We start from the raw sequence: 27,114 nt of genomic DNA on the forward strand, positions 1-27,114 counted from the left end.
ATTAAGTTGAAAAGGCTGGATTGATTAAACTAAACTCTCATCTTTAACTGCAATATATTACTGGGCGAATACACTCTTTCCATAAGCAAGAAAGTGCCTATTATTGAGGAAACATCTTTAGTCATAAAAAGAAGGGAATAAATATCCAAAAATGAGCTATATAAATGAGAAGAGAAGAAACAGAGAGGAAAAGATGGTACCATTATACTGATGATGTGATAAGCGTGTTACACAGATAGCATTGGCAAGATGTTATAAATGGACTGTCTGTCCATATTTTCTGTGACGCACCAGCAGTTCTTTAAATTGATTTAGCCTCATCTTTAAAGAGCTCTTCGTTTTCCTTGTATCGCCTGACCACAAGGATAGATTAGCAGGTAAATGATCTAATCCAGTGGTTCTCAAACTGTGGGTTGGGATCCCAAAGTGGGTCGCGAACCCATTTTAAGGGGATTGCCAGGGCTGGTGTTAGACATCCCAAGTCCCACCACCCGTGGCAGTGGGGCTCAGGCTTTGGCTTTGGCCCCTCCACCTGGGGCAATGGGGCTTCGGTGGGCGCAAGCTTTGGTCCCCCATCCTGGGGTCATGTAGTAATTTTTATTGTCAGATGGGGGTCACGGTGCAATGAAGTTTGAGAACCCCTGATCTAATCAGTGAATTATGCATGATGGATGAACAGGCAGTACATGTTTTTCATGTCCGAGGGAGAAGAAATTGAGCTCTGTGTTGCCTGGATAAAGGAGAATTCTTGTTCTGCATAGAGGGGATGGAGAAGAGAGAAGGCTCATCTCTTCCTTCCGGCCCCTCACAGTGTGGACCCAGGCAGGATGAGGACCGTAGTGCTTCCTGGGTCCCGGGCAGGGCAGGGTTAGTGCACTGAAGGCCCACACTCCATGCTGCTAGCGTCTGGCAGCAGGCACCTGGGGATGTGAGGAACGCTATATACAGTGGGCTGTCTCTTGAGTTCCAGGAAACATTCTGCTAGGGTCTCTGCCCTTCCGGGGCACCTCTAGGCAGCCCCAGAATATTCCTGTTCTGATCAATGCAGTTGTCATGATCTCACACCTCGCTCTGTAAGGCTGGTTAGGCACGTGTGTAAGAGGGAGCTCGCAGGGGAAGTGTCAGTGCAGAAATACTAGGATATAAAGAGCCTCCTTTGGGAAAGGCCAGGCTATCACAATGCTCCTCCTCGGCGCCCGTCTAGGATGGTGATGTGGTTCATGGTGTCTCTCTGAGCAGTGGGCTCTGCAAAGCCATTAGGCCGTGCTAAGTGTGCTCTGAATCCATCCAACCCAGCTTGTTGAACCAACTACCCCCTTGTTCTTCCTCTCTGACTAATACTTAGGAATCCTCTGTGTACCGTGCTAATACACATTCTCTCTAATATGAACCAGTGACTCACAGGGAGTTTATTCATCACTATCTATGGGAGGTAACTGGGGCAGGGGAGTAAACACTTCCTTCTGGTTGTGAACTTGAGGAGACTGGAGCTACATAGCAGAGGATCCGCTCTGAATAATTCCCTGCCTCGCTGATGGGGGGGAGGGTGTCACAGCTGAGTGAAGTCATGTAGAAGGGCAGCTGGGACCCCTCCTATATAAACTGACGGGGATGGGAAGTTATAGGCGGAACTTGCTGTATTTGTTTCTTGGTCGTGATTGATTCTCTGAAAGCAGGGTCTGAACCCCCCAGAAAGTCTAACAGGAGTGTGGATGCAACGCCACAAGCCACCCACAATCCCCACGGCCTGGAGTTTGCCAGCACAACACAGCACAGCCTGGAGCGGGCCCTTGGGTGTAACGTGCTGCACTATGCCATTGTAACCATCAGAGCCTCCTCTGGTACATCGCTGGCCCAAAGCACCGTGGCTACAGGCAGCTGTAACCACCAGTCATGCTGACTGTCATTCTGGGGAACTGTGACCCACATGGGAGGAGGGGCCATGTGCTCTGCTAAGAAAGCTGGGGGCAGCACAGAAAGCAACACTGCCAGCCATGCTGCAGCCTGTGCTGAAGGACTGGGAGCCGAGCAGGGAAGGAGCAGCTCTGCACTGAGATCCACAAGGTCTGACTTGTCTTGATCAGTGGATTTTAACCCTAAGTGCTGCTTTTTTGGCTCTGTTCCCTGCTCACTCCAGAGCACTCCTGCTCCCTCTTGTTCTGAACTGAGAACTGTGGCAGCTACTTTTAAAGGCACAGAGCTTTCCTGCTAAGTCCTCCTGCGCGTATTTACAGCATTCAGAGTATCACTCCTTTTAAGTGAATTTTAATTATATGGTTTTCTTCTATGCAAACCCCATGCTCACCCAGCCACAGAAAACAGGCCAAGCCCTTCTCTTTTTCAGCATGCCAGACTACTTAGTCACTTAAAGGAAAATAAATTATGGCTCTAGGCTTTCTGAAAACAACATCCACAGGCCTGATGGTATTGGTCCTGCTTTGAGCAGGGGGTTGGACTAGATGACCTCCTGAGGTCTCTTCCAACCCTAATCGTCTATGATTCTATGATGGACCTGAATTTCCTCCCCCTCAATTTGGAGGAGTTTGCCTGCAACTTGGCTGGCTAACAGGGCTTCAAACGTGTTATCTTCAAGGGGCTTGTGTTAAACTAGCTCGCTTGAATGAACAGGGTTGCAAAGGATGAGTACATTTCCAGCTAGCTGATCTTGCTGGGGGCTCAAACACCGGCAGGGTCAAACCCATGATACCTTAAGTGGGAGCGGGGTACCAACCAACCAGTCCACAACCTCCTTGTAGTGCAACCCAGGCACCCTTAATGGGGAGCCAATAGGAGGGGGCTGCACACCTTGCGGTGACTGGCAGTATAGGTACTTACTCAAGCCAAGAAACCAAAAAAATGAACAAGCTCGGCCCTACTTAACCTTGGTGTCGGAAGAAGGAGAAGATGATGATGACTGAAGTAACACAAATGAAACACCCTTTGCCCCATTAACACCCACCCATCTTAACTCCTTAAGACACTCCTTCCTTCCTTCCTTCCTTCTATCCCTAGAGGCTGTGTATAATCTGATTCCTTCCTTCTTCCTCCCTCCCCCTTCTTCCCAGCACACTCCTTCTGTCTCTCCTCCCCACCCCCAGCAGAATTTTAATTTACACATAACAAAGTTTAAGCCATCTGGCATTTCAAGATGCAACTTGTTAACAGTTAAATTTTTGATCACGTGAAGAACAGAAATTGTTTGTTACCCAGCAACATGGAAAATGCTTTTGTAACTTTCTAAGACAATTATATTAACGTCTCAGCAGGAAGCTGTTGCAGGACCTGCTATGAAAACTACTGCCACAGAGCATCGTTGGTAGCATTTTTGCTCCTTGCAAATGAGGATGGTAAAATTGGCAGCGAGGAGGGAATTCATGTGTCTAATAGCTGAAGCCAAAGCATTCTGCAGTCTTTTTCTTACACTGAAGCAAATCAGCTTCCTTTGAAAAAGCTGTGTAAGCTTTCACTTCCAAAGCTCCATCATTCTTACTCTGTGCCAAGCAATCTTTTGCTAATAAAGGCTTAATCCCTGAATGTGTCTGAAAGTTGCGCTGTATCAGAAAGCTTGACAGGATGTCAGTGTTTATGTTTATGAAAATATCAGTCTTATAAAGCTTCTGATGAGAGAAAGCAAGTGCCTTTCATGTAAGCTACAGAAAGGGCTCAGTTTAGCTCTCTGATCCACATCAGAATGTCATTTAAATTCCTTTCTGCCTCATCTCTATCTGAAAAATAATACCTACCATACAGGGGTGTTCTTGTCTACACTACAAGCAATACAACAGCACAGCTTCAGCGCTGCAACTGTAGAGTAGACACTCGCTACAGCAACAGAAGGGGTTTTTCTGTCACTGTAGTAAATCCACTCCCTTCAGATGTAGCATCTAGGTGGCTGGGGCTTAGGTCGGCTTAACTACATCTCTCAGGGGTCTGGGATTGACCCAAATTTTAAGTGGAGACCAGGTTTCAGAGTGTTTTTAGATCTTTAGATGAATGGCTCTAGTTATGTGTAGAGTATTATAGTAATGGAATAAATTCAAGAAGTGGTTTTTTACCCACCAAAGCTTAAGCCCAAATAAAGACTAACAGAATGAAGAAGTGGTTTTTTACCTATGAAAGCTTATGCTCAAATCATTTTAGCAGAAGCCTCCAGCTACTCTGGGGCTATGGACTGTGACTGTAGTTTGAGAGCTATTCCTCCCTGTTCCCCTATCTGACCCATACCGCTGATAAATGATAAAATGATAAAAGTCAGAAATTGGAGCATAGTATAAATAAAGCCCTTTCTAAGCAGTGCAGTTTCACCCTTACAATTCATTGTTCAGGGAAATAACTTTGCAAAGCATTTCATCCTGCCATAGGAAACAGTCTGAGGCTTTATTTATATAACAGAGGAGAAATGTTAATCCCTGATGGATTTCACCTCAGTAACTGCATTTTCGTTTTATGTTAGGCTCATTCCAGAGGTGTAATCCACAAATCCTGACAATGTCGGCTGCTGAGCCGATTCTTAAAGCAGAATTAGTTTCACAGTAGATTATGTTGACAAAAAAAAATACACAGAAAGGAATATTGATGTTGCAAATTCCATCCCTCACTGCTGCAAGAAGAAATTTAAAGGGATCTCAACTGCCAGGAGACCTCAGTTTAATCCTGAATTGATGTCATTGTGCCAAAACCATTTATGTTCATACACGAAGGGGAACAAATAAATCCAAAAGCTCTTTGGCTGCTGACATACTGCTACTGGATGGATTGCAATTTCTCTCTCCCTGCACCAGGAACACATTGCCAACGAAGGGGCAGGAGTTAAAAAATTGATCCCAAGCCTGTGGCTCATCAGTCAGAAATGTTCCTTCAAGGTGAGTCCAACACTGCCAGTATGGCTGCTGGCTGCGAGGACACTGACCATGCTCTGTCTTCTGTGATGAGTCTATGATGGCAGTTTCAAGCAACTTCCATTTTTAACATGATTTTAATCTGTGATGGAAAAGTAGCAAAATCCTCTCATCTGCAGACCTTACACCCCAGTCCCTTTTTTACTTGTATTGTGTATTGCCTGTTTAAAAGAAACAGGGGAATTCCCACTCTGGTCTACACTTAAAAATTTGTTTGACCTAGCTCACACCCCTGACATAGTTAGGTCAACCTAACCTCTGATATAGACAAGGCTAGGTTGATGGAGGAATTCTTCCGTCGATCCAGGTACTGTTATTCAGAGATGGATTAACTACAGTGATAGAAAAACCACTTCTGTCAATGTCGGAAGCATCTACACTACAGTGGCACAGCTGTAGTACCGTATTTATGCCACTGTAGCAGTTGTAGTGTAGACATGGCCTTAGTTAGCTTGGAGTTAAGGTTGCCCAAGTGAACTTCCTATCAGCACAGTCACTAAGGCCTGGTCGACACTTCAAAGCTTTGCTGCATAGCTTTGTCAATTAAGGGATTGGAAAAATCACACCCCAACTGATATAGCTGTGGCAGCAAAAGCCCAGCTGTAGATGCAGTTATACGTGTGAAAAAAAAAAGTCCTATTGTTCAGCGAACAGGTATAACAGGGGTCGGCAACCTTTCAGAAGTGGTGTGCCGAGTCTTCATTTATTCACTCTATTTTAAGGTTTCGCGTGCCAGTCATACATTTTAACGTTTTTAGAAGGTCTCTTTCTATAAGTCTACAATATATAACTAAACTATTGTTGTATGTAAAGTAAATAAGGTTTTTAAAATGTTTAAGAAGCTTCATTTAAAATTAAATTAAAATCCAGAGCCCCCCAGACTGGTGGCCAGGACTCAGGCAGTGTGAGTGCCACTGAAAATCAGCTTGCATGCCGCCTTTGGCACGCGTGCCATAGGTTGCCTACCCCTGAGGTATAAGCTATATTGGTAAAAGAACCCTTCTGACAGTATAAGCTATGTCTCCATTGGGAGGGTTTGCCAATATAGCAAAACTGGCACAGCTATACCAGCAACCCCTTCCTAGTTTAGACAAGGCCTAACCGTCAAAGCCACCTACTGTCCTCTATTAAATCTTCCCCTAAAACTCGCCTTTGCTCAGATACCTACAAAAATCTCAACAAGGGTGAGGCACCTGGTGTGCTGTGATCACTGCTTATTGAACTGATCATAGTCATCTCATTGCTACGCCAACTGTCTGTTGTTTCCACCTCTCGTTCTTGTTTTATACTTGGTTTCTAAGCTCTTTGCGGCAGGAACTGTTTTTCTGTGTTTACAGCCTAGCACAATGGGGCCATGATTCCTCACCGGGTCCCTGAGGCACTAGTGCAATACAAAAAAATACTAATAACAGTAGTCAAAGCGATCACCAGTTGAGACAACATTAGCCTTGCATCATAATAGCTACCTGAATTTATGCAAGCCTCGGCTCCACAATATAATAATAATAATTATTTTATTATTTATTAGTATTCTTTTAGTGCCTAGGATCACTAGTCATGGGCCAGGACCCCACTGTGCTAAGAGCTCTACAAATACAACAAAAAGACAGTCCTTGCCCAAGGGGCTTCCCATCCAAGTACAAGACAAGAGACAACAGCTAGATATAGACAGATAAGGGCATACAAGGCAACCATGAGACAATACTGGTCAGAATGATAGGCAATAGTCTCCCCCAACGCACTGATCCCATTGCTCAAAATCACACTGAAGCCATGACCTCATCAAGATTAACATTTCTTACAAAGGGGCCCACTCCTACTGGTAAATTCTATGACATGTTCTCAGCTCAACATTAAATTGCTGCTGCCTTGGTTCCCCAACTCCACCGGTTGCGTAGAACTCCATCCATTCCCTGACCCTGTGAATGAGGTATCTGGGCAGGGAGCAGCACCAGGTGTGATGCAGTTAGGTCAACCTAACCTCCACTGTAGATGCAGCTAGGTTGATGGAGGAATTCTTCCATCGCCCTAGTTACCACCTCTCCAGCGGGTGGATTTACTACAGTGATGGAATAGCCCTGCTGTCGCAGTAGTATGTGTCTACACTGCATAACTACAGCAGTCTAGCTGCAGCGCTGTAGCTGTGCCACTGTACGGCTTGTAGTATAGACATACCCCTAGTGCCCTCAGTTCTCCCATAGTCAGTCTATAGCACTGTAATGTAGATGCTTCCTACATCGATGGAAAGGAGATTTTCTGTTGATGTCGTTAATCCACCTCTTCAAGAGGCAGTAGCTGGATTGATAGAAGAATCCTTCTGCCTACTCCAGGGGTTAGGTCAACCTAAGTATGTGCTCAGACATGAACTTTTCACAGCCTTAAGTTACATAAATAAGTTGATCTAAGTTTTAGGTGTAGACCAGGCCTGATTGCAAGCTGCTCAAACTGTTTGTCAGGCAAATTTGCCTGATACAGATGTCTCTTCCACTGACATGATGATGAGGATGGACCTGTGTCTGTGTGTGAAGTTTTTGAGCTTGAGATTGTTTAGCCAAAAATGCGAGACGATCAAGATTAAATTTCAAGAGTGACTCATTTCTAATTGTTGTCTTGGGAATAGTTAGCAAATATTTTTTCCAAAAGCCCTTGCAGAAAATGTACTTGGTCTCTGAGCAGTAATTATGGTAAGCTTTGGTAATTTAATTCAATCACTGCTGTGTGAAGCAGAGAGATTTTAATTTTGCTTTAAGCAAAAAGCCCAGTGCATCCTTAACTATGGGATCTTCACTGCTGCCTCCATAATTTACCGTGTTACCTGGTTACACAATGGATACATGAAATGAGATAAACTAAATATAAATAAGCCAATTTTGCCTTTAAAAATTGGATTATTCTGAATTCTAGCCATCAGTGTCTTCTTGCCACTGTCGATTGACGTGACTAATCGGCACCATCCAAGTGGTTCACATTGCTCTTGTAGGTTGAGTGTTAAGAATTTCAGAAACTAGATGCACAACACTTCCACCTAGCACTGGCCCAATAACTCAGCAAATGCAACAGCAGTGTTCTGTTTGGGTGATCTAGGCAGAAGACTGACCTGCTGTCAAATACTGGGACAGACGAGTGCCAGAGAATTACAGAAGTCATATATAGCTCCATAACTACAGAGGTGGGAGGGATAGCTCAGTGGTTTGAGCATTGGCCTGTTAAACCCAAGATTGTGAGCTCAATCCCTGAGGGGGCCATCTAGGGCAAAAATCTGTCTGGGGATTGGTCCTGCTTTAAGCAGGGGGTTGGACTAGATGACCTCCTGAGGTCCCTTCCAACCCTGATATTCTAAGATTCTATACCCAGTCCTTAGGAATGGCACAGGAATGTTAGTTGTGTCTCTGAAACGTTAAGCCAGGTCAGACTGAGTCAGTACTTGTTTAAGAGAGTTCCAGGGAAAAGCTATAGGGTGTTGCAGAAAGTAATCTTGGTGTTTCAGTGGATGGTGAGGTCTTCCCTCTGAGTGAACCAATGCCTCAGCAATCAGGGCCAGCCATGGTTCAAGAGGGGCTATTTAAATTAAGTGCCCTCTCTCCAAATGTTCATGGAGAGGAAACTGAGGGGGTACAACTCCTGCTACCTGCAAAGAAGGGAAGGAATGTGGTTTCCTTGGCACAACACCTCCTGCACTTCTCTAGCATTCCCTCTGAAAGAGCAAAGAGGCAGGAAACTCCTTAGCATAGTTGGTTGGGTGACAGATGGGGAATGGCCTATGAGGCAATACTGAAGATAGGATATTGTCTAGGTTTGCTATCTGGCTATCTAAAATCGGTCCGGTTTGTTTCTTCATTTATGAACAATGCATAAGGCTATGATTTTGTCATGGATATTTTTTAGTAAAAGTCAGGGATAGGTCATGGGCAATAAACACAAATTTATGGACGTCATGATCTGTCTCAGACTTTTACTAGAAACATCCCTGACAAAATGAAGTTCAGCAGCAGCTGGGAGCTACAGCCACACCACACCCCGCCAAGTGGTTGGGAGCTGGGGTGATCACCCCACCGCCCGCAGGGGTGGGGGAACTGGGGGGGGGGGAACCTGCTGCCCACAGCGGCTGGGGAGCTCCAGGGTCCCCCCGTGGCAGCTGGGATATGCGGGGGGTGGGGGTGGAGAGGGCCTGGCGCCTGTGGCAACTGGAAAGCTCTTGGATCCCCTGGGGAGCTGAGGGAGGATCTGGTGGCTAGGCTGCTGCGGGGCCCCAGTGTCATGGAGGTCTCTGGAAGTCACGAATTCTGTGACTTCTGCAACCTCCATGACATAACCGTAGCCTTAACAATGTACTCTGAACACGCGAGGAATAGGAAGCCTCAAGGAGGACCACATAGGGCTGTAAAGCCAATTCTTCTCTGCGCCACCTCCTGAATCTCTCCACCTACTTTCACTTCCCTAGTTCCCTTGGAGATGAAAACCATGGAAAGCAGGGAGATTCTGACCTCTGTATGTGTTTGTACCTTGGTAACACTACAGCCCTCTCCTCCTCACAACTATTTCTCCTACCCACCTTTGGGTAAAATATACTCTGCATGTCTTGCATCCGACGAAGTGGGTATTCACCCACGAAAGCTCATGCTGCAAAACGTCTGTTAGTCTATAAGGTGCCACAGGATTCTTTGCTGCTCTGATACTCTGTATGTATGGAACGTTATAGGAACAAATTGGGAAAATTCTTTATCTGATGGATAATTAGGATTAGCTGCAGTGACTTTACTGCTGCCAGAACATGCATGCTTCTTGGCAGTGGTTTTCTATTTAATGTTTTAATGCTTTAAATGTGATACTTCGTTAAAAATATCAGCATTTTTTTCAACTAGGAAAACATTGTCAGATAACACATCCTGTTTTCGAGAGGGTACATGCAGCTGTACAGAAGGATCTTCTGCTTCAGTGTGACACTTTGGGCTTTGTTCAGCTTGGAATGGAAATTACAAAAATATCCAGAAAAAACAGAATCAGTGGTTACATATTGAGTGATGGACACAGTCATATTAATATAGATGGGAAACATCTACTAATTATTTTCAAAAAGATGTGCTCATGCCGACTACTAATGTCTACACAGAGGACTAGTGGGGTAGTGCTGATATTTATTCAGTTATTTATTTATTCTGAATACATATATATTACATCCAAATTTTTGGGTGCCCAATTTGAGAAGCCTCGGTCCTGATTTTTCAAAGTACTTAGCATTATGTGGCACTTTAAATGTTCAAAAAACAGCTCCCACTGACTTCAGCTGCAGCTGTGAGGACTCAGCACTTCTGTACCCCTGGAGTCTCAAGTTAGGTACTCAGGAAATGAAGAATGCACCGTTAGCGGCTACCTGTGAAAAGTTTGGTTCAAGTGAGCTGCCCAGCATTACACAGGAGTGGCTGAGGTATTGATAGAATCTAATTCTGCAAGGCAGCATTCAACTGCTTAAATAAACCATGAGACCATCCTCTTTTCTGTTCTTTCAGTCCCCTTTCTCACTCACTACACACTTTCCAACTACTACGGCAGGAGTCCTACAGTCCACAGCCTCCTTCATTGCACAATCCTGATTCATCCCCAGGCATGTCCATCCTGTGCACTGAATGAGGCAGGGGTCCTCTGGAAAAAATGGTATGTGATCATGTAATTAAATACATGTGTCACAATGCACAGGCAACCTTAATTCTGGCATTTCCTAGGCATGTGCTGACAGCAGAGGAGCTGTTGAGCTCAGCAGTCTTGGGTTCTATTCCAGGTAGGGTGACCAGACAGCAAGTGTGAAAAATCAGCATAGGAGTGGGGGATAATAGCAGCCCATATTAAAAAAGCCCCAAATATGACTATAAAATCGGGACATCTGGTCACCCTAGGTTCTGGAAGAGATTATTCGCTAGTGGTCACAGATCCTTGTGCCCCTGCCACCTCTGGCCTATCCCTGTCCTACTCCTGTCCTTCCCAGTCTCCTTGCCTAGACAGTCTGTCTCCCACTCTGGGCTGCCCATTTGAGTCCCAGTCTTCCTCTCACCCAGTGCCCTGTCCTACTTTCCATCTCTGGGCAACTCATCCCAGTCTGTCCTCTAACTCCTTGTCCCAGTCTCCTGGCCCACCAGTCAGTTCAAGTCCCTTCCTCCAGGTTCCCCCTCAGATCTCAACTCCCAGGTCCGGTATCCATGTCCAGCCAGTTCCAGTCTTTCCCTATCTCAGTTTCTCATCTGATCTTAGCTTCTCATCAATCCCCATGGTCCAGGTCTTTCCCCTCTACATCTGAGTCATGCTATTCTTCCTCCACCCATAGTCTGGGCACAGCATGGGAGTTATTGTGAGCACAGGAAAAGCAGTCTCCTTGCTTATAGTTCCAGTGCCCAACACCATAGCAGCTGGGAGGAGCAAATTGCAAGGGAAGTCCTGCTTGGCTCCTGCAGCCCTAGGTTGGCGGATGCTCAGTGCAGACTGAATCCGCAGAGATCTTAGCTTCGAAGCTCTAACTAGTCCCTAATGAGTGTGTGAGATCTGAGATTTGCAAAGGCTTATAGCTCGACCAAATCTGGTCCCTTTTCCCCGGGATCTACAAAAGGCACATGCCACACACCAAGCAATAGTCCTGCCAAATTTCAAGCCTCTACTCAAAACCATGAAGGGGCTAAAGCTTCTCAAAGAAACAGCTATACAATTCTTTTAACGTGGGCAAAACAATGGATTTCCCCCTAATCTTGGAAGCAATTGAATCACTTTTACTGAACCTTAAAAAAAAAACAGCCTGAGGCAGACACCCAGCATGGAAAATTTTGGCCTGAATAGTTGGAGTTTTGCAAAGTTATAAACAACTGAAAACTGGGTCTTATAACTGAAAGTGTCAGGCAAGCTTAACTTTAGATGGAGCTATTGGCTCCTCCTATAAGGAGAGAAAGAGAGAGCTGGTCAAAACAGAATAAAAATGTTTGTGAACACTTCTACAATGATTTTTCCTCTTTATTTCATAACAATTTGAAATGTCAGTAAAAAAAATCATAAATAGATTGAGAAATTTCAGCCAGCTTCTATTATACATAAATAATGAGATTTTTGAGCCATCAAGCTGTACATATTACTTGCCTAATTAACCCTTTGATCGTATTTTTGTTACACTCATCCTCCTACCCACCTTCCTGCCTAATGTTTGTTACATGCTTTTGTTGTGACCTAAAATTAGGCCATGATCCTCCAAAGACTTTTTATGTGCTTTAACTCTAAGCACATGTGTACATCTTTCCAAGACCAAAGCCACAGATTGTAAGCTCTTTAGGTCAGGGATCTTAGAATCATAGAAACAGAAGATTAGGGTTGAAAGAGACCTCAGGAGGTCATCTAATCAACCCCTCTGCTCATAGCAGGACCAACCCCGACTAAATCATCCCAGCCAGGGCTTTGTCAAGCCGGGCCTTTAAAACCTCTAAGGATGGAGATTTCACCACTTCCCTAGGCAACCCATTCCAGTGCTTCACCATCCTCCTAGTGACATAGTTTTTCCTAAATCCAATCTAGATCTCCTGCACTGCAACTTGAGACCATTACTCCTTGTTCTGTCATGCGCCACCACAGCCTAGCTCCATCCTCTTTGGAACCCCCCTTCAGGTAGTTGAAGGCTGCTATCAAATCCCCCCTCACTCTTCTCTTCTGCAGACTAAATAAGCCCAGTTTCCTCAGCCTTTCCTCATAGTCATGTGCCTCAGCCCCCTAATCATTTTTGTTGCCCTCCGCTGGACTCTCTCCAATTTGTCCACATCCTTTCTGTAGTGGGGGGCCCAAAATTGGATGCAATACTCCAGATGCAGCTTCACCAGTGCCGAATAGAGGGGAATAATCACTTCCCTCGATCTGCTGGCAACACTCCTACTAATGCAGCCCAATATTCCATTAGCTTTCTTGGCAACAAGGGCACACTGTTGATTTATATCCAGCTTCTTGTCCACTGTAATCCCCATGTCCTTGTCTGCAGAACTGCCACTTAGCCAGGCGGTCCCCAGTCTGTAGCGGTGCATGGGATTCTTCCGTCCTAAGTGCAGGACTCTGCATTTGTCCTTGTTGAACCTCATCAGATTTCTTCCAATTTGTCTAGGTCACTCTGGACCCTGTCCTTACCCTCCAGTGTATCTACCTCTCCCCCCAGCTTAGTGTCATCCACAAACTTGCTGAGGGTGCAATCCATCCCATCATCCAGATCGTTAATGAAGATGTTGAACAAAACCAGTCCCAGGACCAACCCCTGGGGCACGCCGCTTGATACCAACTGCCAACTAGACATCGAGACGTTGATCACTACCCGTTGAGCCCGACAATCTAGCCAGCTTTCTATCCACCACAGTCCATTCATCCAATCCTTACTTCTTTAACTTGCTGGCAAGAATACTGTGGGAGACCATATCAAAAGCTTTGCTAAAGCCAAGGTATATCACATCCACCACTTTCCCCATATCCACAGAGCCAGTTATCTCATCATAGAAGGCAATCAGGTTGGTCAGGCATGACTTGCCCTTGATGAATCCATGTTGACTGTTCCTGATCATCTTCCTTGCCTGCAGGTGCTTCAAAATGGATTCCTTGAGGACCTGCTCCATGATTTTTCCAGGGACTGAGGTGAGGCTGACCGGTCTGTAGTTCCCCGGGTTCACCTTTCCTTTTTAAAAAAGATGGGCACTATATTTGCCTTTTTCCAATTGTCCGTGACCTCCCCCGATTGCCACAAGTTTTCAAAGATAATGGCCAATGGCTCTGCAATCACATCAGCCGATTCCCTCGGATGCATTAGATCTGGACCCATGGACTTGTGCATGTCCAGGTTTTCTAAATAGTCCTTAACCTGTTCTTTCATCACTGAGGGCTTCTCACTTCTTCCTCATACTGTGCTGCTCAGTGCAGCAGTGTGGGAGCTGACCTTATCCATGAAGACCGAGGCAAAAAAAGCATTGAGTACTTCAGCTTTTTCCACGTCATCTGTCACTAGGTTGCCTCCCCCATTCAATAAGGATCCCACACTTTCACCTTCTTGTCTTACTATGTGTTTATATAGCACCTAACAAAATGGGGGCCTGATCCTGCTAGAGTATTCTGGGTGCTGCTGCAACATGAACAATGAATAATAATGTCACTTTGGCTTAACAAAATGGGCTCTTCTGTTAGGGCTGGCCAAATTATTTACTGTGAATAAATTATCCAAGATATCCTTTCATTGTGTTTACAACTTGTTTGCAAGCCAATCCAGCTTTCTTGCTAACATGTTCATGAGTATTCACCAAAGAGTCTGGTGGAAGAATTTTCAGGCTATGGGTTGTTTACGGACTGTTCACTTTGTTTTTCATACTACTTTTGGTGTGTGATTTGAAACCTAAATCAGATGGTATTATTTCTGCCCCCTGACTGGAAGACTGAGACTTCTCAAACAAAGCGAATGGCAGGTGGAGGATAAAGAATATAAAGCTGATGTAAAATGAAGTTTCTGTCTTGCAGGAAATTGTGATATTTTGACATTTGTTTTCATCCTTAATCTGGATGACAGATCTAAATATCAAAACATTGTTCAGAATAAAATTGATTCAGAAATATTGAAATGTTTCATTTTGAGTTAGGTTGACACTCATTTCTCGGTCTGCCTCAGCCACTATGGTGCCTTTTGGGAGATGTAGTTCTAAGCCCCTCCTGTATCCCTTCTTCTCTATGGGCCCTACTCTTGCCTGGACTACACCTCCCAGGATGCACCTAAGTTGCTCCCTGTGCCTGAGCTGCTGCTGTGCCTCATGGAAGATAGAGTTTCATTTTGATTTTCCCAACAGAAAATTCCACCAAAATTGATCCTTTCATGCAGAAAGTTTTGATGTTAACAAAACTGAATTTTTCAATGGAAAAAGTTTAATTCAAAACATTTAGAACAGTCCTACTCTAATACAAGATGGATATTCACACAAGAAGAAGGACATTCATACAGAGAATAGCCACTCCCCAAACATCCGTGTGAAGAAACAAAAAATTGTATGGATGTTCACAAATGAATGGGGCAAAAACAGGGGTCAACCAATCAGCCACTCACAATTTGAATGAATATTTGTGGACATTATATTGAACCCGGTCTGTCAGTTATCTTGCACAGCAAGTGGCCTAATTGCACACACCCTCTATATACACACCTCCTGTTCAAACAAGATTAACCTTAGCTGGGATTTCCATAACACACCCTCTCTTTGAAGTTACTGGATCCGTTCTCTCTTCCACACACTTTATTGCTTGCAGCAGGGTTGTAGCTGTGTTGGTCCCAGGATATTAGGGAGACAAGGTGGGTGAGGTAATATCTGCTATTGGATCACCTGCTGCTGGTGAAAGTGTGAAGCTTTTGAGCTTACACAGACCTGAAGAAGAGCTCTGTGTAAACTCAAAAGCTTGTTTCTTTCACTAGCAGAAGATGGTCCAATAAAAGCCATTACCTCCCCCACCTTACAATCTGTAGCTCTGCCTCTCTTATGCACTTTATTAGAAGCTTTGTTTGCATATGAACATTATGAGGAGTTGCTACTGAGCATGCTCAGTCACTAATTTTAAAAGTTAGGCATCTGAGCTGTTTAAAATGATTTCTTGCATAAAGTAGAAAAGGGGCTTAGTGTGTTTTAGAAACTAATCCCCTCCAGAAATGCTTTAAAATTAATCCAATTACTTTCTCTAGAGCCATATAGAAAAGTTTGAAGTCAGTTTAAAAAATTTATTTAAGTTGCAGTTCTGTAATTCTAAAACATCTTGGCTAGTTTTAACCCTTCCATCACTCAGCTCCAGAATTTGTACCAATGAGGTATCAATTATTTCAGACACCAGTTCTGGGGCCTAGAATTCTGTTTCTCAAACCTTTCCTTTTCAAATCTGTTCCAATGTCTTGTAATTGAAGTGGATTGAAAGCAAAGTGGTTTATGTGTAATTTGTATGTTCATGCTGGTAGCAAAATGCCTTTGCTATAAATATTGTTTAAAGTTATATACGGTGTGTTTCTATTAGTAGTGATAGTGTCGTGCTCTTCCATAGTGCTTTCTATGCAAGGATCTCAAGACCTTCATAAACAATTTGTTGGCACTCTGTCTTTCCAAATAAATAGAAATGTGGGTTAAGTTACCTTGGCCAGATCCTCAGCTGGTGTAAACAAGCAAAGTTCCACTGAAGTTTAAGAAACTGCACCACTTTACACCAGCTTAGGAGCTGTCTCTCTCTGCCTGGCCTAATATATAGAAGACACTAGACTTGTCCAATATCTTTAAATGAATAAATAAAATGACATTTTTTATTAAAGCAGTCCAGATCTACATGTATGAATTACTCCAATGCTTTCTTATGAGTGCACCCAGAACAACAGTTTGGGGCTTGCAGACTTCCTAATCAATCTGAGAAAGTTTAAGCAATGTGGCCATGTGATAGAGCTCCTCTCCCTCTCCTAGGGCAGGGGTTTCTCAACCTTTTTCTTCTGAGCCTCCCAACATGCTATAAAAACTCCACGCCCCACCTGGGCCACAACAACTGGGTTTCTGCATATAAAAGCCAGGGCCGGCATTAAGGGGTAGCAAGCAGGACAATTGCCTGAGGCCCCATGCCACAGGGGCCCCCATGAAGCTACATTGATCAGGCTTCAGCTTCAGCCCCGGGTGACAGGGCTCAGGGACCTGGGCTTCAGCCCCATGCTGTGGGGCTTTGGCTTTCTGCTCTGGGCCTCAGCAAGTCTAATGCTGGCCCTGTTTGGAGGCTCCCCTGAAACCAGCTTGCGGCCCCTAGGAGGTCCCGGACCCCTGGCTGAGAACCACTGTCTTAGGCAGAGGTGGGCAAACTGCAGCCAGCGGGCCAGATTCTGAGCTTTCGGTCGGGGAGGCTTGCCCCTGGCCCCTCCCCTGCTGTCCCCCAGCCCCTGCAGCCTCAGCTCGCTGTGCCGCCAGTGCTCTGGGTGGCGAGGCTGCGAGCTCCTGCTGGGCAGCGCAGCTGCGAGAGCCGCCGGCCTGCCCCAGTTCTCTAGACTGTGTGGCAGTGTGGCTGGCTCCGGCCGGGCGGCGCGGCTGCCAGTCCTGGTGCTCTGAGTGTCATGGTAAGGGGGCGGAGAGCGGGGGGGTTGGATAAGGGGCAGGGAGTCCCAGGGCAGTCAGGGGACAGGGAGAAGGGGGTGGTTGGATAGACGTGGGAGTCCCGGGGGGCCTTTTAGGGGGTGGGGGTGTGGATAGCAGTCAGGGCAGTCAGGGGATAGGGAGCGGGGGGGGTTGGATGGGGGGGTTCTGGGGGGCAGTTAGGGGTGGAGGGTCCTGGGAGGGCGTGGTCAGGGGACAAGGAGCGGTGGGGGGGGTTGGATGGGTCGGAGGTTTTGAGGGGGACAGTCAGAGGGCGGGAAGTAGGAGGGGGCGGATAGGGGGCGGGGGCCAGGCTGTTTGGGGAGGCACAGCCTTCCCTACCCAGCCCTCCATACAGTTTCGGAAACCCACTGTGGCCCTCAAGCCAAAAAGTTTGCTCATTCCTGGTCTTGGGGTAAGTTTGCACTGCAATTAGACACCCACAGCTGGCCGTGCCAGCTGACTCAGGCTAGTGGGGCTTGGGTTAAGGGGTTGTTTAATTGCTGGTGCCCGGGATCTAGGACCCTGCAACATGGGAGGATCCCAGAACCCAGACTGCAGCCCAAGCCCGAGTGTCTACACCACAATTAAGTAGCCTTGCAGCCCGAGTCGGCTAGCACTGGCCAGCCATGGGTGTCTAACTGCAGTTTAAACATACTGTTATAGACCTTGTGGGGCACATTTAGCACTCAGTTACAGTAGTGTAAATCCAATGTGACTCCAATATCTAGATAGGAATAATAGTAACATTTGAGAAGAGTAGAATTTGTCCCCAGGCTTTCAGAAGCAGTAAGTGCTCCTCAGAGGTGGATAAACACTAAACAGCTAACAAATACTGGACAATTTGTTCTGCAGTTTAGAGTCCGTGGTCCATTCTTGTATAAGCTTATGCTGAGAGCTAACTCCTGCTGTTCAGTGGGACCAGGTTTTGGCCCTTAGGAAATCAATGTAATAGAGAGAAATTGAATAATTCAGCCACGCTACTTATAGAAACTGCAACTGAATGGGCTAAAAGCCACATTTCCCTGATTAAAATGGAGAGAAATGATTTAGCTATTTCTAGTCTATGACATTAGCTGTATTTATTCCTGCAGTTCAGCCAAGGGGAAGGTTTGATTCAGTGCCCAGCAGCGCATTAACTCACATGAACAAGGCAAGTCAGTGTTTACTACACAATATCTTAGTGTGAATCACTAATATCCTGTATAAATATTGCAATCTACTTTTCTTTCTCCCAACAAGCTTTTTATTCCCACTATGTCTACATTCTAGATATGGCTGACACTTAAACCGAAGTTTTCCAAAGTTTTTAATGGAAGAAGTAATTAATCTAATTGATGGAGTAACTAATTTTTGTCAACAGTCAGCCATTTTTGATCTAAGAATACACAAAAGGCGCAGATTGTAGAGCATTTGCAATGGCGAGCAATTACACACCCAAACAGCCCTCTGGAAATCAATAGCACTACTTATGGATGTGCTCAGCAATATGAGCAAAATCTCCACAATCTGGCCCAGAAAGCTGGAATCTCTGGATATTTTACATAGCAGCTATAATTTACGAACAGCGGGACGGACCTCAGTGCAGTTTTGGGCTGCAGCATTTTATCTTGGCTGAAACCCACAATCTGCATCTTCTAGATTGCAAACACTTTGAGGCAGAGACTATCTTTTGTTATCTTTATTCTGTCCCTAGCATAATGGGCTCCTGGCCATGACTAATCACTACACTGTGTTAAATTAGATTGGTGGAGTTATATTAGATGTGTGGAAGTCTTATGGAGTTAGGTACCACCACAAAAACCTGCATTTTACAATAGAAACCGTGACAGACAGTGGAAGGCACCTCTCTAGAAGACTCCATTAATTTAGGGAAGTCTTATGGCCTGTGTTATACAGGAGCTCAGATTAGATTATTACAGAGGTTGCTTATGGCTTTATAATCTATGAATGACTGTGTCACATTACTGAAGAAACATCAGAAAAGTACAGTTTCATGAACTCGCTCTTTCACTGAGGTTTTGAATGAGAATCTAAGGTGGGGGTAGGAGTTGTTGGGTATGATTAAATAAACATGGTGGATACAGCCATTGGAGAACAGGAGAGCCATGCTTACAGGAGAGAAAGCTACTGACAACTGAAAGCAAAATAGCTTCTCATAATTTACTGTAGGGAAAAAAAAAACAAGTAGATAACAGTTCACATAGATTAAGTAGTGATCTGGGAAGCAGATGCAAGGCAAAGTATCTGGGCGTATCCTGGCCTTCTGGAAAATAACATTTTGGTCTGGATCAGGTAGGGAAAGAAGCCTGATTTTCCAATGTCCTGAACCTTCTGTAGTCATTTACACTTGTGAAAAATGGGTGTAAAATATGATCCAATCAGTGCTTGTCTATACACAGTGATGCACTGGTTCAACTTAAGGCATGATTTTAAATTAATTTAATTAAACCAGTGCAAAAGCTGTGTGGACACTGATTTTGCTGTAATCCAGAACTTTTTTGGTATACCTTAAATTGATTATGAAGATGTTTAAACTGAACTGAAATAAAACACTCTTAATCTGAAATAAGAGTGTCCCCACAGGGGCTTGCACCAATTTAACTAATCCAGTTGAATTAAACAGGGTCAAGTTGGTGTGTACACAAGGCCTCAGAATGGTAGCTTTTTAGTGCCGCTATGCACTGCTGTGCATGACCACACAAAGGCAATGGAAAATTAGGCCCTTGGGTGTTGAACTATAGAAGAAAATCTATTTACAGAAGTAAACTACCTTGTATTAGATAAGCCTGTGCTTCCATCTGGAGGTTCTAAGAATGGATGATGCAAACATCTTCTTCGAAAGAAAATACAACACATCCCTTTTTGGGCTGGATGTGCATGACTTAACAGAAGAGAATGCCATCCAAACGGATAAGCAGAAGACAGCTTGAAGATAGATAAAACCAATGTGGAATAAGAAGCACAGAGAGAGCTGCCTAGTTAAAAATAATTTAGTTTAATTGCCAGTGAATGGAGTGTAATGAAGTTACTTCCCAGCTATATCAAGACAAACAGACCCGGCTCAGCTACGTTAAAAACAATGTCATCTTCATTCATTTTGCTGGACAGCTGTGAGGGTTGGGGCGTCTATGCACAACCTTGTGTTGGAAACGGTGCAGAGGCACAAGGCTGCAGGTAGACGCAGGTGCTCAGGGAAGGAATGTGCTTCAAGCAGGCACGGGCTCGCCCTGGTGAACATCCTTTAGGAAGATGCCACTTGTTCTGCTAGAGTGCTGGGAAGGCTAGCACAAAGAGGGGGGTATGATAGCCCCACCTCCTCCCTTGCCCCTTGGTAGTGGTGTATATTCCTGGGAGAACAGGAAAGGATTAGTTCCTATGCTGCTCTGGCCATAGGTTCTACCAGGAAGGGAAGTCTACTTCCATCCCTTCTTACCGATTGTGACCTGTGCAAGGGCCCGGGACAGTCTTGCTCAGTATATCAAGCATCCTGGATTGCGCGGTATGGAGCTGGACTGGATTCTGCCCAACTCTCCTCTCGTGACTCCTATCCTTGGACTCTGATGTCCTGGCTCACTAAAACGTGGTTCAACTTTCCAAGCCAGAGACACTAAAGTGAGCAAAACCACTGTGGCGCTCGGATGCTTGAGATACTTATTGTTGCCCCTTCTCCTGACCCCAGTCTCCTGATAACAGCGTTGCCCCTCTACCAAGCAGTAGCATGTTGGCTTCCCAGTGGAGGAGAAAATCAATGAAGTGATATCTTCTAAGTGTAACTGTAACTGCTTTATTTACACATATATGAGACTTTCCCTTCTTATATTCCTCTCTTTCAGGAATCTCATCCTAACACCAATGCCCAGTTCTCAGGGAGTAATTCTACCTGAAGAACCAGCTTGAGTCTAATCCAGGTTATTGGGCTCAGTACAAGGGTGAATGAGTGGGCATTAAGTGGCCTGTGATGTGCAGGAGGTCAGAGTAGGTGGTCTTGTGGTCCTTTCTGGCCTTAAACTCCATGGCCATGTCTACACCATGGGTGCTACAGCCGCACAATTACAATGCTACAGCTATACCGCTGTAGCACCTTAGTGTAGACTCTTTCTACAGCGATAGAAGGAGTTTTTCAGTCGATGCAGGAACTCCACCTCCCTGAGCGAAAGAAGCTAGGTTGACAGAAGAATTCTTCCATAGACCTAACTGTGTCTCCCCCAGGGAGTAGGTTGGCTTAATGACAGCACTCAGCGGTGTTAATTTATCACACCCGAAAGCAACATACCTATCTCGACCTAACTTTTAAGTGTAGACCAGGCCTATGACTCTAACTGGACACCAAGGCAGAGAACAAACTCTCCGTCTCCTGGCACATAACCTTATATATAAAACCCCAAAACTAATACCACCATGAGCATGTCTTCCAAGTCTAAAAATGTGCTCAAGTACTAAGACGAAGAACTTGGGAGATGGTGTTTAACAGCGCCACCTGGTGACACCTGCCATAACTATAACCATAGTGGGCAGAACCATACTTGGGACCCTTTCAACTCCCAAATCTGACAGATCTACAGCTGCTTGTTGTTAAAACTAGATTATTCCTAGTCTAATGTCTCTTTTGAAGGCAGCTCTCACTTTTAAGGCGGTTTTAACATTTGGGTGAAATTCTAATCCCACTGAAGTCAATGACAAAACTCCAGTTGACTTCAATGGAGCCAGGATTTTATCATTTGGGTCCAATTCCTGCCCAGTATAATTCCATTGACTTTGTTGTCAGGCCCTTTATTCATTCACAGCTTTCCTAAAGTCATTTTAAATATATCATGAAATCTTCTATTTTCATTTATTTCTGACTTCACTATTTTGAAGCATTTTGAAATATCAGGTAAGGTGCCAGGCTGTTGGAAATGGCTGAACTTGGAAACAATATTGATCATTATGTCAAATGGAAAAGTTATCGTACTGCTAATCAACAAAGACCCCTCTGACTTTAAACTTTCTGTGGGAATAAAAGACTATGCTGACAAATCACAACCAATATTCAGCTGCCACATTATACAACTAGTTACTTTCAACTGCAATAACTCTTTATATGCATAGGCTATGACTCAACAGCAGATGAATACATACACCCTCTTTGTACTTATTTCCACATTCAGTTCCATAGAATTGGCTACCCATCCAAGCTGTCGACATCTGGAAGCAATTATGAAATTTGTCTGTTATACAGCAGTCACTTTCCCAGGGAAAACAGACAGTGCCCAGCCTCTGTTTGCTTAGCTAAGTCACAGAACTATTCGGTCCATTTCTTTTGCAAGATTCTTTTAATTGTTCCTTCCTTAGTATTCTTCCAGCACAGCTCCTAAACTGGAACAACTAGAACATTGTGTCAGAGCCCACACCCAAATCTACAGTAGAATTAACAGAAACAATGCCAGCTGAATTAACTATAATTAAGGGTGATAGGCTAAATCTCAACCTTATTGATCTAATCGTTTATGTAAGTATTTGCATGGCCCTTTACATGGTAATATATGAGGGCCTTCCAAGAATCTTAAAAAAATTAATGTTTGCAAAATCCATGTTGTACTTTGTGCTTTCAGTGTTCATTTGTTCGCCTTATAAGACAAAGTCAATCTCGGCAGCACAGCACGTATAAGCATCCCTATAATAATCTGTTGTACGTATGTGATTCCGTAAAACAGGTAAATAATCCTGAGTTCTAGTTCTAGCTGGGAATTAGAGATTCATAATAAAGCGTGCTGTGAAAATGACTAGGAAAATACTTTCATAATATTATGAGTTAAGCGATGAGACCCATGCCACCGCAAAATCAGAATAGTGTTAAATCACATTGTAAGACTACAGTTAGGATTTACAATATATTTAACATTTGTACTCGATCAGGTAAAAAGTAACAAGATCATAAATGTAAAAAAGCACGGATAATTCCTAGGGCTCTGTGGTATGTCAACACTGCAATAAATCACCTGTGGCTGGCCCCTGTCAGCTAACTTGGGCTGGCGGGGAGTGGGGGTTGGGCTGCAGGGCTATAAAATTGCAGTTTAGACATGTGGGCTCAGGCAGGAGGTTGGGCTCTGGGACTTTTCCCCCTAGCGTGGTCCCAGAGGCCAGGGTTCAGTAGCTGGCAGCTTGTTCTGAATCCTTACTGATAAGATCCCCATAAACACCTTTTATAAGAACAGAGGCGTTAACCCTGCCAGTTGAATGGCAGCTCAGATAATCACATTCTGCCTCCTAAAACATAAGGCCAATTTTAACTGGATACATTGTTCATTCCTGATCTGAGCCAGTGTGTAGTTATCAACAGCTCCCATCTTCTGCAGCAGAGAGGGCTCCATTATATAGCGGTGGGAGAAATCCTTCCTCTATTATCCTATACAGAATGGTCATCTGAGACTTTAAAATTAATGTTTGTAAAGTGAGATCCTTTGATGGGAGTCTGATAGAACTATTCATTTATTACAAGACAGAAATAACTTTTCAGATATCTTGATAAATTTCTGCATACCATATGTTTCTAGGCCTTATTTGACAGCACCTACATTCCCTCTGCATAATGGAAAATCATAGAATCATAGAATCATAGAATTCAAGATCAGAAGGGACCATTATGATCATCTAGTCTGACCTCCTGCAAGATGCAGGCCTCATATGCCGATCCACCCACTCCTTAAGCAAGCGACCCCTGCCCCATGCTTCGGAGGAAGGCGAAAAACCTCCAGGGCCACTGCCAATCTACCCTGGAGGAAAATTCCTTCCCGACCCCAAATATGGCGGTCAGCTGAACCCCGAAAATCAAGTCAACAAGGATCAAATAGGGTTGAGTCTGACTATTCAGAAACAGAAGTTAAAGTCCAGGCAAATGCAGTAGACTAAATTCATCCTTAGTGTAACTTCACTCACTTTCAGTTCAGTTCCTTTACACCAGACTTAAATTTGGCCAACAGTCTGACCCCTGAGTACGGTGCAAGCTATGAAATACTTTGTTTGATGTGCTTCCCAAATTGGGGTTTGCCCTCCCAGAGGAGTTGCCATGTCAGGCCATTTGGCATGTATGTATGCCGAGTCCAATGAACCCGTGGCAAGAGCCATGTTCTCATAAAATGGGTAGAGTGCTGGGAATTAGAACCTCGGGCGGGATTTGGAGAGTTTCTCCTGCCTGAGACTATGGGTAGGATGTCAGGAGAGCTCCTGGATTTTCCACATGGCTCTGGAACTCATCTTAGGTTGTTGATGCACTGATGAGGTTATTGCTCGGATATCAGCGAAAATGCTCTTTGGGAAATGGCAGTGGGCGTGTTTCACGCACGCGTGTGCCCGCAGGAATGGGTGGGGCAAGATATGGGGAAGCCTGGCTGAAAAATGCCAGACAGGATACTTTCCTGCAAAAGCAATTTTCAAAACCATGTAGTTGATGTGGTATGTCTCTAGAGCTAGCACAGCAAGCAGAAGTAGAAACTTCCCCATACTCCACTACCAATGTGCCTCACCCTCATCCAGAAGGATCACATCTTTCAGAGAGAGCACATCCGTCGGCTTATATGCCAATTTAGCTGTTCATCTAAGTAAATTATGATCAGATTTTAAAGCATGTAATTACACTGGAGCCCATCACAGCTAATGAAGGTTTTTCTAAGGGGCAGATGATGACATCTTAACCTGAAATCAATGGGATCCCAGCCCAGCAGAGTAATGCACACTGAGTAGAGTGTCAGAATCTGGCCTTTTACATAGTAACATTTTACAAAATACCTACAAAAACACCCGTGGCCATGCACATCCTAGTCTAAAAATACTGGGTTTTCTTCCCATATTTCTGCTAAAAAGCAGCCTAGGACGAAAGATACAGACTAGCCCTCAACCTCATTTTTTTTTCGCGCACCACCTAAGGTAGATGTGCCAGCCCAGATTTTGTTACTCTCCACTCTGAAATTCTTTGCATAGCGGAGTCGGAGACAATCAGATCTTTCACAATTCTTTCAAAGGAAAAACAAATTCCTCCAGCTGAATGCAGCGGGGTTTACTGCAGGGAGCCCCGCTCTATCCCGAACGCATGCGGCGCTCCCCTGCCTCTGCCCAGAGATGATTCTGCAGCCCCGAGCTCGTGAGAAAACAAGTCACCGGTGACTCGTTCTTGCCGCCCCCTGTCTCCCGCGGCAGCCCCCCGGGGGCGATGGGAAAGAGAGGATGGTCTTACCCAGCCCTCCCTGCGCTTGTTTTCCTCTCCTTCACCGGCTGCGGCTGCTGCGGCTGGCAGGGGCGGCAAAGATCATCCTCTCCCTGCTTCCCGTGCGTGACCGGGGCAGCTCCGGACAGGCGGCCACAGCCCAGCTGGTCCCAGGCGCGGTGCAGGCGGCGATCGGCTCCTGTCACTGCCCAGCGTCCCACGTGGAAGGAGCCGCACCCCGCCCCGCTCTCCCCCTGCCGATCGGCCCCCGGGCCCCACGCAGGGCGGGTCCTGCCAGCCCAGCGCCAGCTGCGCGCCGGGCAGCTCCGGAGAAGCGTGTGCGGGGACCCAGGCACCGCCCAGCAGCCCCGGGGCAGCCGGTCCCTGCCCTGCGGCCAAACGGCCGGGGCCCCGCGGCAGCAGGCGGGGGAGAGACCTCGGCCCCCACCCCCCGGCCCCGAGCCCGGGAAGGGAGGGGGGGTGAGCGGGAAGGGAGATGGTGGGAGGGAAGGGTGGGTGATGGGGAAGGGAGATGGTGGATGAGGGCGGAAGGGGGGGTGAGGGGGAAGGGAGGATGGTGGAAGGGGAGGGTGGGTGATGGGGAGGGTGGATGAGCGGGAAGGGAGATGGTGGATGAGGCGGGGAAGGTGGGTGATGGGTAAGGGAGATATAGGGAGGGGAGGGTGGGTGAGGGGGAAGGGAGATGGGGAAGAGGAGGGGAGGGTGGGTAATAGGAAAGGGAGATGGTGGAAAATGAGTGGAGGGTGGGAGAGGGTGAAGAGGAGGGGAGGGTGGGTGATGAGGGGACGGTGGGAGATGATGAAGAGGAGGGGAGGGTGGGTGATGGGAAGGAGGGTGATGAGGGGAGGGTGGATGAGGGTGAAGGGAGGATGGGGAAAGGATCTATAAAACCTGATCCACAGGTGGCAGAAAATTATAGGGAACCTGTAGCATGCACAGGCAGGGCCGGCTCCAGACCCCAGCGCGCCAAGCGCGTGCTTGGGGCGGCATTTTGCCGGCAGGGCGGCAGGCGGTTCCGGCGGACCTTCCGCAGTCATGACTGCGGGAGGTCCACCGGAGCCGCTGCCGCCCTCCCAGCGCACCCTCCGCAGGCATGTCTGCAAGAGGTCCCCCGGAGCCGCGGGACCGGCAGCGCGCCCCCTGCAGCATGCCGCCCTGCTTGGGGCGGCCAAATTCCTAGAGCCGCCCCTGTGCACAGGGCATACTAAACTACTCAAGATAGTTAAGACCAAAGCAGATTGTGAAGAACTTCAAAAAGATCTCACAAAACTAAGTGATTGGGCAACAAAATGGCAAATGAAATTGAATGTGGATAAATGTAAAGTAATGCACATTGGAAAAAATAACCCCAACTATACATACAATATGATGGGGGCTAATTTAGCTACAACGAGTCAGGAATAAGATCTTGGAGTCATCGTGGATAGTTCTCTGAAGATGTCCACGCAGAGTGCAGAGGCGGTCAAAAAAGCAAACAGGATGTTAGGAATCATTAAAAAGGGGATAGAGAATAAGACTGAGAATATATTATTGCCCTTATATAAATCCATGGTACGCCCACATCTCGAATACTGTGTACAGATGTGGTCTTCTCACCTCAAAAAAGATATTCTAGCACTAGAAAAGGTTCAGAAAAGGGCAACTAAAATGATTAGGGGTTTGGAGAGGGTCCCATACGAGGAAAGATTAAAGAGGTTAGGACTCTTCAGCTTGGAAAAGAGAAGACTAAAGGGGGACATGATAGAGGTATATAAAATCATGAGTGATGTTGAGAAAGTGGATAAGGAAAAGTTATTTACTTATTCCCATAATACAAGGACTAGGGGTCACCAAATGAAATTAATAGGCAGCAGGTTTAAAACAAATAAAAGGAAGTTCTTCACACAGCACACAGTCA

At 45.6% G+C, this 27,114-nt stretch overlaps 1 protein-coding gene across 2 annotated transcripts in view; it reads right to left on the bottom strand.

The window, feature by feature from the left end:
- The window catches only part of INF2 (inverted formin 2), a 72,692-nt gene extending 47,306 nt beyond the window's left edge, over positions 1-25,386 (bottom strand). For both annotated transcript variants that reach the window (XM_045015442.1, XM_045015441.1), the window contains exon 1: positions 25,227-25,386. The gene's annotated coding sequence lies outside the window, so the exon portion shown is untranslated. The remainder of the gene's footprint in view (positions 1-25,226) is intronic.
- Between the last annotated feature and the right edge of the window lie 1,728 nt (positions 25,387-27,114).

Source organism: Mauremys mutica, chromosome 4 (genome assembly GCF_020497125.1).
Source record: "Mauremys mutica isolate MM-2020 ecotype Southern chromosome 4, ASM2049712v1, whole genome shotgun sequence".
In the NCBI taxonomy this organism is placed as follows: Eukaryota; Metazoa; Chordata; order Testudines; family Geoemydidae; genus Mauremys; species Mauremys mutica.